Source organism: Myotis brandtii, unplaced genomic scaffold, assembly GCF_000412655.1.
Source record: "Myotis brandtii unplaced genomic scaffold, ASM41265v1 scaffold18, whole genome shotgun sequence".
Classification (NCBI taxonomy): domain Eukaryota; kingdom Metazoa; phylum Chordata; class Mammalia; order Chiroptera; family Vespertilionidae; genus Myotis; species Myotis brandtii.
This window is the reverse complement of record NW_005356674.1, coordinates 3,052,417-3,064,827: the sequence shown is the minus strand read 5'-3', so window position 1 is coordinate 3,064,827 and position 12,411 is coordinate 3,052,417. Positions and strand designations below refer to the sequence as shown.

Here is a 12,411-nt window from a genome sequence, read left to right as displayed (position 1 = left end):
GAAGTTTTACTTTGCCATAATCAGTAGTTCTTTATAGAAAAACTAGAGGCCTGTTGCACGAAAAGATTCGTGCAATAGGCCTTCCCTTCCCCTGGCTGCCAGCACCGGTTTTCCTCCGGCACCTGGGACCCAGGCCTTCGCTCCAGCTAGAGCCGCCTTCAGTCTTCGCCTGCTCCGGCCGGAGCCGTCTTCAGTCTTCGCTCCACTGCTTTGCGCCTCCGTATGCAATTAACCACCATCTTGCTGATTAGCCAATGGGAGGTGTAGCGAAGGTACGGTCAATTACCATGTTTGTAATTGGTTTTTACAAACAATTACCATGTAATTGTAATTACAAACAATTACCATGTTTGTAATTGATTTCAGAGGGGAAGGGAGAGGGAGAGAGAAACATCAATGATGAGAGAGAATCAGTGATTGGCTGCCTCCTGCAAGTCCCCTACTCGGGATTGAGCAGCAACCCAGGCATGTGCCCTTGACCAGAATCGAACCCAGGACCCTTCAGTCCACAGGGCAATGCTCTGTTCACTAAGCCAAACCAGCCAGGGCTTATCTGTACATTTTTAAGGTTTAAAAATAAAAAATGTTGAGTCAGAATACTGCATAGGTCAAACTACTTCTTGTACACTTGACTCTCCAGATACTTCCATTATTTATGACACTTGAATTTCATCATTACTTTCTTTCCACAAGTATGACCATAAGTGTTCAAGCAGCCAAGAGGCCCCCGAACTTAAACCCCTTATAAACAAGGCTACAGTATTTTTCTTTCTCTTTTTTAATAGAGGGCATTCATACATTTTTTCACTTTTCGCCACTCAGATGTTTAAAGTTCATTTCAAAAGATTCAAAAGCCTGATAGAAAGTATAGAAATTAATCTTATAACTTTGATACATAAATTGTCAGAGGAACAAAAAAAACAACAAACAAACAGGAAAATCTGTTTAGTTTCTTTTTGCATTATTTTTAAAGCCCTGATATATGGTCTTGTCATAGCATTTTAAATAGAATTTCACTTACCACCAAGTAAAATCAACAATTCAGTGACAGAATGTTTAAACTCTCTCTTGTTCTTTGCTACACACCATCCAGAAGGAGCGGCATCCTGGCCTCTCTGAACATCGTCAGTGTATCATGTGGTTCTGTGTTTTGGCAGCTCCAGTGCACCCACGTGGGGAGGGTGTTTCCAGCTGCCTGTGGTTGCCGTTGAGCCTTCTGCAGTCGAATTCTTGTGCAGATATCATTTGGAAGTGCTGCTCTGGCTGTCAATCAAGACCTAATGCTCAGTGTAATCCAGTCTGTAAAGCACCACATGGCTCCTGTGGAGTTGGATCTCCGTGCTGCAGACCAAAAGGAGCCATGAGGGCCATGAGCACGTGGAAGCCAATCAGATTCCCAGTTGGCCTACCTGCATTTTGGTAGAACCAAGAATTACCTAAGTTTACATAAGACTTTAGAATTTCTCCAGGAAAGTTATCTTGGACCTGTTTCACCCCAATTGGGAGATACAATCAGCAGCCTTCTTCTGATTGATAAATGCCCTGTTGCCAAGGTCATCTTTTCCACCCACCCAGTCACCAGTGATAGTTGCTGACGCTCCTTCTTTCTTTTAAGAGAGTGAGAGAGAAGTTGCACTTGTTAGTAGTCATTTAGAGAGGAGGACTGATAAATCAAGGCAGAAGGACAAGACCAATACACTCTCCCTGCTAGCAAGGAAGCCTCATGCTCGCTTCCAGCTGCCTGGCTGCCGGCCGCCATCTTGGCTGACAGTTAATTTGCATAAGGATATGCTGATTAGCCAATGGGAAGGGTAGCGGTCGTACGCCAATTACCATGTTTCTCTTTTATTAGTGTAGATATTGTTCCTTGTTACCAATTAATGCTATTGGCTTCATATTCTGTGATTAATTGATGACATGGCTATACTTGCTATCCTAAGTGACAGTGCTAAATGATAACGTAGCCATAATAGAGTGTGAATAAACTTCTGGTGCAGATAGCAACTTAACCACATGTAGTACTTTTGGCCTCTTTTGAAATTTCACTTTAATGACAGTAAAGAGAATTTTCTTCAAGGAATATATCCATAATAACAAAGGAGAAGAGATAACAACGATAAACATTTGCATCCTAGGCAGTTTGGCTCAATGGCTAGAGTGTCGGTATGGACGAAAAGGTCCTGGATTCGATTCCATTCAAGGTGCGTACCTTGGTTGCAGGCTTGTCCCTGGCCTGGGCCCTGGTCAGGGTGCGTGCAGGAGGCAACCAGTAGATGTGTTTCTCTCTGTCTTTCCCTCTCTCTTCCACTCTCCTTAAAAATCAATGGAAAAATATCCTCAAGTGAAGATTAACAACAACAACAAAAAGATTTGCAAACTTGAAAGTAAATACACTTAGTAGACTCTGAATCCTAAGCCACCAGAATTAAAGACCAAGAAGTAACTAGATATACCCAGCAAAAACCTCCAAACAGTCAGGACTTGGGGGTATCAAAAACATTGCAAGTGGGGGCAAGGTAAAGATAGAGCCAAAAATCAGAGAGTTTATAGAAAGTTGTTTAAGGAAACAGTTGATCTCTAGAACATCTCCTCTACTGAGGCAGAAGACTGTGTACATTATTCCCTGGAGAGTGTAAAATAAGAGGGCCTCTGGACTGGGGAGCACTAGGTACAATTAAAGGTATGGTTCCACATTGAAAACACATGAGATGAATATGTGCGTAGTGATTGCTGAGATGCCCAGTCTTCATTCTTCATTCAACTTACAGAATCCTAAATCTGGCAGAAGACTAAAAGATGTTTTTCTGCAACATCTGACCAGCCCAAGAATAAAAAACAGAAGATATGACATCAGGTCATCCCCAAGGAAACAATCCAGCCAGATCACTGTACAGTAAAGCTCAGAGTCCACAAACCCATAGGTTAGAACTTTCATTCAGCTTTTTAGCATTTACTCTTAAATATTAGCAGTGAACAAAGAATCACTAAATACCTGAGTAAAGCCTCTTACATAAAAGATAGAAACCAAACTAATAGAAGGTGAGGAAAGTCCCTTAGCTGAAGCAGAATTCAGGGAGAAGAAATCCTCAGCAACAACAATAATGATGACAACTGTTACTGTTTTTTAGTATGTTTTTATTGCTTTTTAGAGAGGAAGGTAGAGGGATAGAGAGAGAAACATCGAGAGAGAAACAACCTTGGGAATCAGTTCATGTTACTAATGATTTTCAGAGGCATAAGCAAGAAATGACCAAGGACAAGTTAGTCTTGCAAAATAAGCTAAATTATGCTTTATCTTTTAAAAAATCTATCTTTATTGTTTTTTGTTTTTTTTGCATCTTATCCATTTTATTTATTTATTTATTTTTTAAATCTTTATTGTTCAGATTACATTTGTTCCTCTTTTTTTTTCCCCCATAACTCCCCTCCTCCCAGTTCCCACCCCACCCTCTGTCCTCATCCATAGGTGCACGATTTTTGTCCAGTTTCTTCCCGCATCTCCCATTCCCCTTTCCCCGCCAAGAATAGTCAGTCCATTCCCTTTCTATGTCCCTGATTCATTATAATCACCAGTTCATTCTGTACATCAGATTATTTATTCACTTGGTTCTTAGATTCACTTGTTGATAGATGCATGTTTGTTGTTCACAATTTGTATCTTTACCTTTTTCTTCTTCCTCTTCTTAAAGGATACCTTTCAGCATTTCGTATAATACTGGTTTAGTGGTGATGAACTCCTTTAGCTTTTCCTTATCTGTGAAGCTCTTTATCTGACCTTCAATTCTGAATGATAGCTTTGCTGGATAAAGTAATCTTGGTTGTAGGTTCTTGGTATTCATCACTTTGAATATTTCTTGCCATTCCCTTCTGGCCTGCCAAGTTTCTGTTGAGAAATCAGCTGACAGTCGTATGGGTATTCCCTTGTAGGTAATTGAGTCTCTTTCTCTTGCTGCTTTTAAGATTCTCTCTTTGTCTTTTGCTCTTGGCATTTTAATTATGATGTGTCTTGGTGTGGTCCTCTTTGGATTCCTTTTGTTTGGGGTTCTCTGCGCTTCTTGGACCTGTAAGTCCATTTCTTTCACCAGGTGGGGGAAGTTTTCTGCCATTATTTCTTCAAATAGGTTTTCAATATCTTGCTGTCTCTCATCTTCTGGCACCCCTATTATTCTGATGTTTGTACGCTTGAAGCTGTCCCAGAGGCTCCTTACACTATCTTCGTATTTTCGGATTCTTTTTTCATTTTGCTTTTCCGGTTGGGTGTTTTTTGCTTCTTCGCATTTCAAATCTTTGGCTTGATTCTTGGGCTCCTCTGGTCTGCTATTGGGTGTAATATTCTTTATTTCCGACCGTGTATGCTTAATTTCTAGTTGTTTCTTTATCATAGCATCGAGGGTCTCATTAGTTTTCGTGAGGCTCTCCAGAAGTTTATTGCAAGCCCTCAAAATTGCGTTTTTTAGCTCTATATCGTCCATTTCTGTCATGTTTTTTTGTCTCCGCATTTTTTATGCTTTCTTGGTGCACCCCCTAGTGGTCTTTGTGCGCAGTCTTGTTCTAGTTGAGCCTTGATTGTTGTAGTTAATACTAGAGGGATTTGACCACCAGGCCGACTGGCTGTCTGTTACTGTTTTTTAGTATGTTTTTATTGATTTTTAGAGAGGAAGGTAGAGGGATAGAGAGAGAAACATCGATGAGAGAGAAACATCAATAGGCTACCCCCTGCACATCCCTACTAGGGATCGAGCCCACAGCTGGGGCATATGCCCACCAGGAATCAAACTGGCACCCTCTTTGTTCTTGGGTCGACGCTTAACCGCTTAGCCACACCTGCCAAGCAAGACAACTGTTTTGATATCCTCAGGGAGATAAGAGAAATTACATTCACAGAACATTAACAGAATGATACTTTTTATAAAAAGAACATTTAGGTAGCCAAAAAAGAACTCTGGAAAATCAAAATTATGATAGCAGAAATGGGGGAGCGGGGGAGTTCAGAAGATGAAGAAAACCTTTCAGAAAGAAAAAAAAAGAAGCAATAGAAAATAGAGGCAAGATATGAAAATTAGAGAAGCAGTCCAAAAAATAACATAACTGGAAATTGAAATGTGATATGTGTAATTTTAAAATTTAGCCATAAGAGGCATATCAGCAAGGTAGACAGTGTACAAGTTTCCATTGCTCATATCTTCCCAGAAACATCAATTTTAACTATCGATGCACAAAAATACCTTCACAAGATATAAGGATTCCAGATGAGAGGCTGCAGCATCCAGATAGAGCACAGAAATAAGAAAAAATGCATTGAAGAAGGTAGAAAGGAAAATCATCCCCTAAGCCCAGGCTGCTCAGCATGTAGAAAGACACTCTCCCCCTGGGGGAAGGATACCACAGATATGCAGAGGATCACAAGAGATTACTATGAACATATGTCAGCAAATTGGATATATGTTCATAGTAGAATGAATGAATGAATTCATAGAAACATACAACCTACCAAGACTGAGCATGAAGAAATAGAAAATCTGAATAGACCAGTAACGAGTAAGGAAATAGATCCCAAAAAAGAAAAGCCCAAGACCTGATGACTTCCCAGGAGAATTCTACCAGTTAAAGAATTCCAGTCCTCAAACTTCTCAAAAAATTTTTAAAAGGTGGAACTATTCCAAACATTTTATGAAGTCAGCATTACCTTTATACCAAAGCCAGACAAGGACACTACAAGAAAAGAGAACTGCAGGCCAAAATTCTTGATGAACATACATGCAGAAATCCTCAACAAAATGCTAGCAAACTGAATTCAACAGCACATTAAAGTGATCATACACCATGGTCAAGTGGAGTTTATCCCTAGGATGCAAGGATGGTTCAGTATACACAAATCAATAAATGTCATATAACACATTAACAAAATGATGGATAAAAATTATATGACCAACTCAGTATTTGCTTTTTGTAAATATTTTTTAAAATATGTTTTTATTGATTTCAGAAAAGAAGGGAGGAGAGGGAGATAGTAACGTCAATGATGAGAGAGAATCATCAATCAGCAGCCTCCTGCACGACCCCTACTGGAGATCGAGCCTGAAACTCGGGCATGTGCCCTGACCAAGAATCCGACCATGACCTCCTGGTTCATAGGTCAACACTCAACCACTGAGCCACACCGGCTGAGCAGTGTTTGCTTTTTGTTGCCTTTGTTTTTGGTGTCAAATTTTAAAAAATCACTGTCAGGACATATGTCATGGAGCTTATCACCTGTTTTCTTCTAGGATTTTTATGGTTTCAGGCCTTCCGTTCATATATTTAATCCATTTTGAGTTAATTTTTGTGTATGGAGTAAGATAGTAGTGGCTGTCCTTTTCCCAACACCATTTATTGAAGAGACTTTCCTTTTCCTCATTGTGTATTCTTGGCTCCTTTGTCATAAATCAGTTGACCATATATGTGTGGGTTTATTTCTGGGCTCTTTATTTTATTCCATTGAACTATGTTTCTGATTTTCTGCCAATACCATACTGTTTTGAATACTAAGCTGTGTAGTATATTTTGAATTCGGGTAGTTCAATGCCTCCAGCTTTGTTCTTGTTGCTCAAGATTGCTTTGGTTATTCACATTCTTTCATGGTTTGCATTTATTTTAAAACTGGAATTTTGATAGGGATTGCATTGACTCTATAGATTGATTTGAGTAGTATGCACATTTTAACAATATTCCAACAATCCTTGAGCATGGACTATCTTTCTATCTATGTGTATCTTCTTTACTTTCTTTCATAACTGCCCTATAGTTTTCAGTGTACAAATCTTTCACCTCCTTGGCTAAATTTATTCCCAGGCATTTTATTCTTTTTGTTGAAATTATAAAGTGATATTAATTTCTCTTTCTGCTAATTTGTTGTTAATTATAGAAATGCAATAGATTTTTGTAATTGATTTTGAATACTGCAATTTTACTGAGTTCATTTTTGAGTTCTAACAATGTTTCAGGATTTTCATTTGCAAATAGTAACAGTTTTACTTCTTCCTTTCCAATTTGATGCCTTTTACTTATTTTTCTTCCCTAATTATAATGGCTAGAATTTCGAGTACTGTATTGAATAAAAGTGGTGAGAGTGGATACTTTGTCTTGTTCCTAATCTCACAGGAAAGCTTTCAGCTTTTCACCATTGAATATGATGTTAGCTTTGTGTTTCTTATATCTGGCCTTTATTATGTTGAGGTGCCTTCCATCCGTGCCCATGTTGTAGAGTGTTGTTGTTGTTTTTTATCATAAATGGATATTGAATTTTGTCAAATGCTTTTTCTGCATCTATTGATGACCATACTTTCATTGATTTGTGGTTACCATGAGGCTTACCTATAACAGCTTATATTTAAAACAGTTTTCAGTTGATAAGAACTTAAGCTTGAACATAGTCTAATGCTCTAGATTTTTACTCTCCCCCTAGAGGCCCAATGCATAAATTTGTGGGGGTGGGGGGCATCAGCCCAGCCTGCACCCTGTGCAATCTGGGACCCCTCACTCCTAACTGCCTGCCTGTTCGCTCCTGACTGCCCACCTGCTCGATCCTTATCGCTTGGCTTGCCACTTCTTACTGCCCGCCTGCTGGCTTCTTACCACTTGGCTCACCGCTCCTTAGCGCTGCCGTGAAGGCAGGAGTGGCTCCCACCACCACTGTTGCACTCACCAGCTGTGAGCCCGGCTTCTGGTTGAGCGGCATTCCCACTGTGGGAGTGCACTGACCATCAGAGGGCAGCTCCTGCATTGAGAGTCTGCCCCCTAGTGGCCAGTACGCATCATAGCAACTGGTCGTTCTGCCGTTTGGTTGATTTGCATATTAGCCTTTTATTATAGAGGATGATTTTATCTCAAAATAACCTCTGTCTTAAACTACATGTGGGTTGTGGTGGAGTAGAGCAATTTAAAAGCTATATGGGAACCACTGGGTTTGGTTCTCATCGACTCCACTTATTTATTACCTCTGTGACCCTGAATAAGTTCTTCAATAACTCTGAGCCTCAGCTGGGTTGTTGTAAGGCTCAAATGGAAAAGTGTAAATGAAACTAGTTTATAATTAGTTGAACACTGTGTGTGGAAATGATCATTGTTAATATTACTCCACTATCTTTGATTTCTCATCTATCACACCTGAATTTTCAAATAGTTCACATGTTGTCAACACATATTGCCTACTTATAGAAAAGCATATTTGATGTAAATATTTCCATGTTATTTCAGAAAGATGACAACACATTGTTTTGAATAAACAACTCACATTGACTGAGAGAAAGCATAATGCTGTGGATTTTGGTATGGATTTTAGAGTCAGGCAGATAAGAGCTCTAATCTTCACTTCCTTCCTTGCTAAATCCTCTATTGAAACCATCACAGCTCTGTGGCAGTCATATGTAACGTGTGGATGCCTTGACACTATTATTCTTGCAATAACTTCAGCTGACTTGAAGGATTAGAACATCTCTGTATCTCATTAAAACCCTGTGTTTGAAAGGAGGTCCAATTGATTAAGAATGTCTCAAAGAAGATTATTAGAATATCCTGACAGGAAGATTTTCCTGGACTCTCATTGCTCAACATGTCAATCTTTTATTGAATTTACCATTCACTCTTGCTAAATTGCGAGTGCAGTTCACATCTCTCCATCCAGATTTATTGAGGATTTACCAGACAAAAAAAGAGGACCCTCACCCCATGAGGGTGTGGCCATCCTGGGTGAGGGGCTGATGGCTGTTTGCAGGCTGGCCACAGCCCCCAGCCACCCAAGCTCCCAATGGAGGCTGGCTGAAAGCAGGTACCTGGGATTTATTTAGCTTCTATAATTGAAACTTTGTTGCCTTGAGTGGAGGCCACAGCTGGCCAGAGCAGGCGGGAAGCTTGGCTTCTTCCATCGCTGGGGCAACCAAGCATCCTGCTTGCTCCAGCTCCTTGGCTGCCGGCCGCCATCTTGGTTGTGTTAATTTGCATATAGTCGCTCTGATTGGCTGGTGGGCGTGGCTTGGGCGTATCGAAGGTAAGGTCATTTAGCATCTTTGTCTTTTATTAGTGTAGATGTCACATTTTACATCTTTTTGTTGTATCCCTTAAGTAATTATTTTAGTTATATTTTTACTGATTTTGTCTTTTAACCTTTATACTAGGTTTATAAGTGATTAATATACCTTTACTATATGTTTACCTTTACCAGTGAGATTTATACTTTTATTACTAATTACAGGCAGTCCTCGGGTTACATAGGACTCGACGTATGTCATTTTGTGGTTACGTCGCCATCTCCCATTTATTTATTTAAAAAAAAGTTCTGCTATTTCAACATATGTACATATGTGCTGTATGTTGTATGTTTTTTATTATTTATTTACCACAAGTAAAGGTCAGGAATTGTTATCTTTCTTTTAATTTTTTTTTTACTGATTCACTTAATTACTGCTGTGTATGTGCTCCATGTGAGTGACGTAGGTGCTTATGTAGGTGAGTTCCGACTTAACGGCGAAAATCGCATTACATGCTTATGTAGGTGCGTTCCGACTTACGGCGAAAATCGTATTACATCGCGCCGTAGGAGTGGATCTCCAACATAACCCAAGGACCTACTGTAGCACCCTTTCTTTTCAGCTTGAAGAAAGTCCCTTTGGGGAAAAAAAAAGTTCCTTTTTCATTTCTTGTAAGGCCAGTTTAGTGGTGATGAACTCTTTTAGCTTCATTTATCTGGAAAACTCTCCTTCAATTCTGATTGGCATATTTGTCAGATAGGTAATTCAGATATTCTTTGTTGGAATTACTTTTTCTTATAGCAATTTGAATATATTGTGCCACCTTCTGGCCTACCTAGTTTCTGCTGAATATTCTGCTGCTAGTATTTGGGGGGAGTGGCGGGGTTCTCTTATACATATGAAGTTGTTTTTCCTCTTGCTGCTTTTAAGGTTATCTCCTTGTCTTTACTATTTGACACTTTAATTATAATGTATCATGGTGTGGGTATTTTGGATTCCTCTTATTTGGAACTCTCTGAGTTTCATGGATCTGGATGTCTGTTTCCTTCTCCATGTTAGGGAAGTTAGCCATTATTTCTTCAATAAGTTTTCTGCCCCTTTCTCTCTTTCTGCTCCTTCTGTAACCCTGATAATATGAGTGTTTCTCTGATTAATGTTGTGCCATAGTTCCTTAAACTATCTTCATTTTTTCATTCATTTTTCTCTTTGATGCTAGGCAGGGAAGAAACAAAATACTTTAAGAAAATATCTAAGCCCTAACCGTTTGGCTCAGTGGATAGAGCATCGGCCTGCAGACTCAAGGGTCCCAGGTTCAATTCTGGTCAAGGGCATGTACCTTGGTTGCGGGCACGTCCCCAGTGGAGAGGTGTGCAGGAGGCGGCTGATCAATGTTTCTCTCTCATCGATGTTTCTAACTCTATCCCTCTCCCTTCCTCTCTGTAAAAAATCAATAAAATATATTTTAAAAAAAGAAAAAGAAAATATCTAAGAACTTAAAGGATACTAGTTTCCAGATTGAGCAGGCTCCCAGCCCAGCAAAATAGGTGAATTAGACCCAAATAAAGGCACTTAATAATATTTCAAAATACTAGCCACACAGAGAAACCTCTACAGGCTTCAAAGAAAATAAAAACTAAAAAAAAGACAGGTTACAAAGGATCAGGTATCAACATGGCTTTAGACTTCTCAACAATAATGGATAGATAGAGGACAATGGATCAGTGCCTTTAAAATTCTGAAGGAAAAGCCACCACCAAGCTATAATTCTATAACTAGCAAAAATACCAACCAAGTTAGGGGGCAGAAAAAGGTATTTACAACTATTCATGGTCTCAGAAAATTTACCTGCCATGCTACTGAAGGATGTGTTTACACTAAAGGAAGTAAACTAAGAATGAGGAAAATTGTGAGATACAAGAAACAGGAAAAAGGTGAAAGGAATCCCTAGAATGAAACTGTGAACCAGTCCCTGAGATCAGCTAGTTCAAATTAGAGTAGGTCAGAAGGAACCAAGAAATACTTCATCAAGAAAATCCAACTAGTGGAATACATGATGGGACTAATTATGGATGTAGAAAACGGGCAGAGATTTTGGGGGCGTTAAATTAGTAATACGTACACAGAAAACTAAACAAATAAGAGAGAAAATATAGTTATACATTCTGAATGTTCAGTAATTTAAAATAAGAGATTGGGAAGGGCATGTAGGTAAAGTGGGATGAGTGGTAAAAAAGCTGAAACCTCGTCTTTCATAGTGTGAAATTAATATACAGTTCTTAAAACAGAAATGTAAGAGAGGAGCAATATAAGCCTCTTATCTGAAAATATAAAGATAAAAACCATAATAATCAGGTGTAGAAAGTGGTTGGTTCTGGGGAAGGAAAAATAAAGAATGGGTCTGCCATTTCTCCTTACAATTTTTTTCTCTTTAAATCTTTATTGTTAAAAGTATTACATATGTCCCCTTTTTCCCCGCCCTCCCCCCACCCCGCCCCAGGCCTTCAGCACCCTATTGTCTGTGTCCATGGGTTACGCACATATGCATAGAAGGTCTTTGGTTGATTACCTACCACCCACCCACCCTCTCCATGTCTCTGGATCCACTCGGTTCATCAGTTTATTTTGTTACTTAGATTCCACTCTCCTTACAAATTTTATAAAACTATTTCTCTGAGTCTGAACTTTATACCCATATGTAACTTTTATTTTTTTTAATTGAATTTATTGGGGTAAAATTATCCAGGTTTCAGGTTTACAAGTCTACACTCTATCATCTGTATATTGTGAGTTTACCACCCCAAGGCAAGTGTTCTGTCACTATTTATCCTGCTTTTTCCTTCTTCTATCTCCTCCCTCTGCCATATTGTTATGTGTCCATAAGTCTTTCTTTTTTTCTTTGCTTAATCCCTTCACCCTTCTCACCCAGGCTCCCACACTCCTCCTCTCTGACAGCTATCAGTCTGTTCTCTGTATCCATAAGTCTGCCTCCACTTTGTTTATTCTGTTCATTAGATTCCACATATAAGTGAAATCATATGGTACTTGTCTTTCTCTGAATGGCTTATTTCACTTAGCATAATACTCTCCAAGTTCATCCATGCTGTTGCAAAAGGTAAGATTTTCTTCATTTTTATAGCCGAGTAGTATTCCATTGTATAAATGTATGACAGCTTTTTTATCCACTCATCAACTGATGGGCACTTGCACTGTTTCCAAATCTTGGCTATCTACACTAATAAAAGAGAAACATGGTAATTAGCGTACTACCGCTACCCTTCCCATTGGCTAATCAGCATATCCTTATGCAAATTAACTGTCAGCCAAGATGGCGGCCGGCAGCCATGCGCTGAAGCGAACAGGGAGGCTTGCTTGCTCCAGTGACAGCGGACTCCAACGTTCCCCGCCT

General features: G+C 39.4%; 1 protein-coding gene and 1 long non-coding RNA gene across 2 annotated transcripts in view; both read left to right on the top strand.

Moving 5' to 3' along the window:
* PPP2R3A (protein phosphatase 2, regulatory subunit B'', alpha) overlaps positions 1 to 12,411 on the top strand; it is a 118,757-nt gene that overhangs the window by 67,196 nt on the left and 39,150 nt on the right. The gene's annotated exons all lie outside the window — the stretch shown is intronic.
* LOC106725649 lies at positions 9,435 to 9,647 on the top strand. The gene is made up of 2 exons (XR_001361569.1): positions 9,435 to 9,483; positions 9,530 to 9,647. It is a non-coding gene; the product is annotated as an uncharacterized LOC106725649 (long non-coding RNA).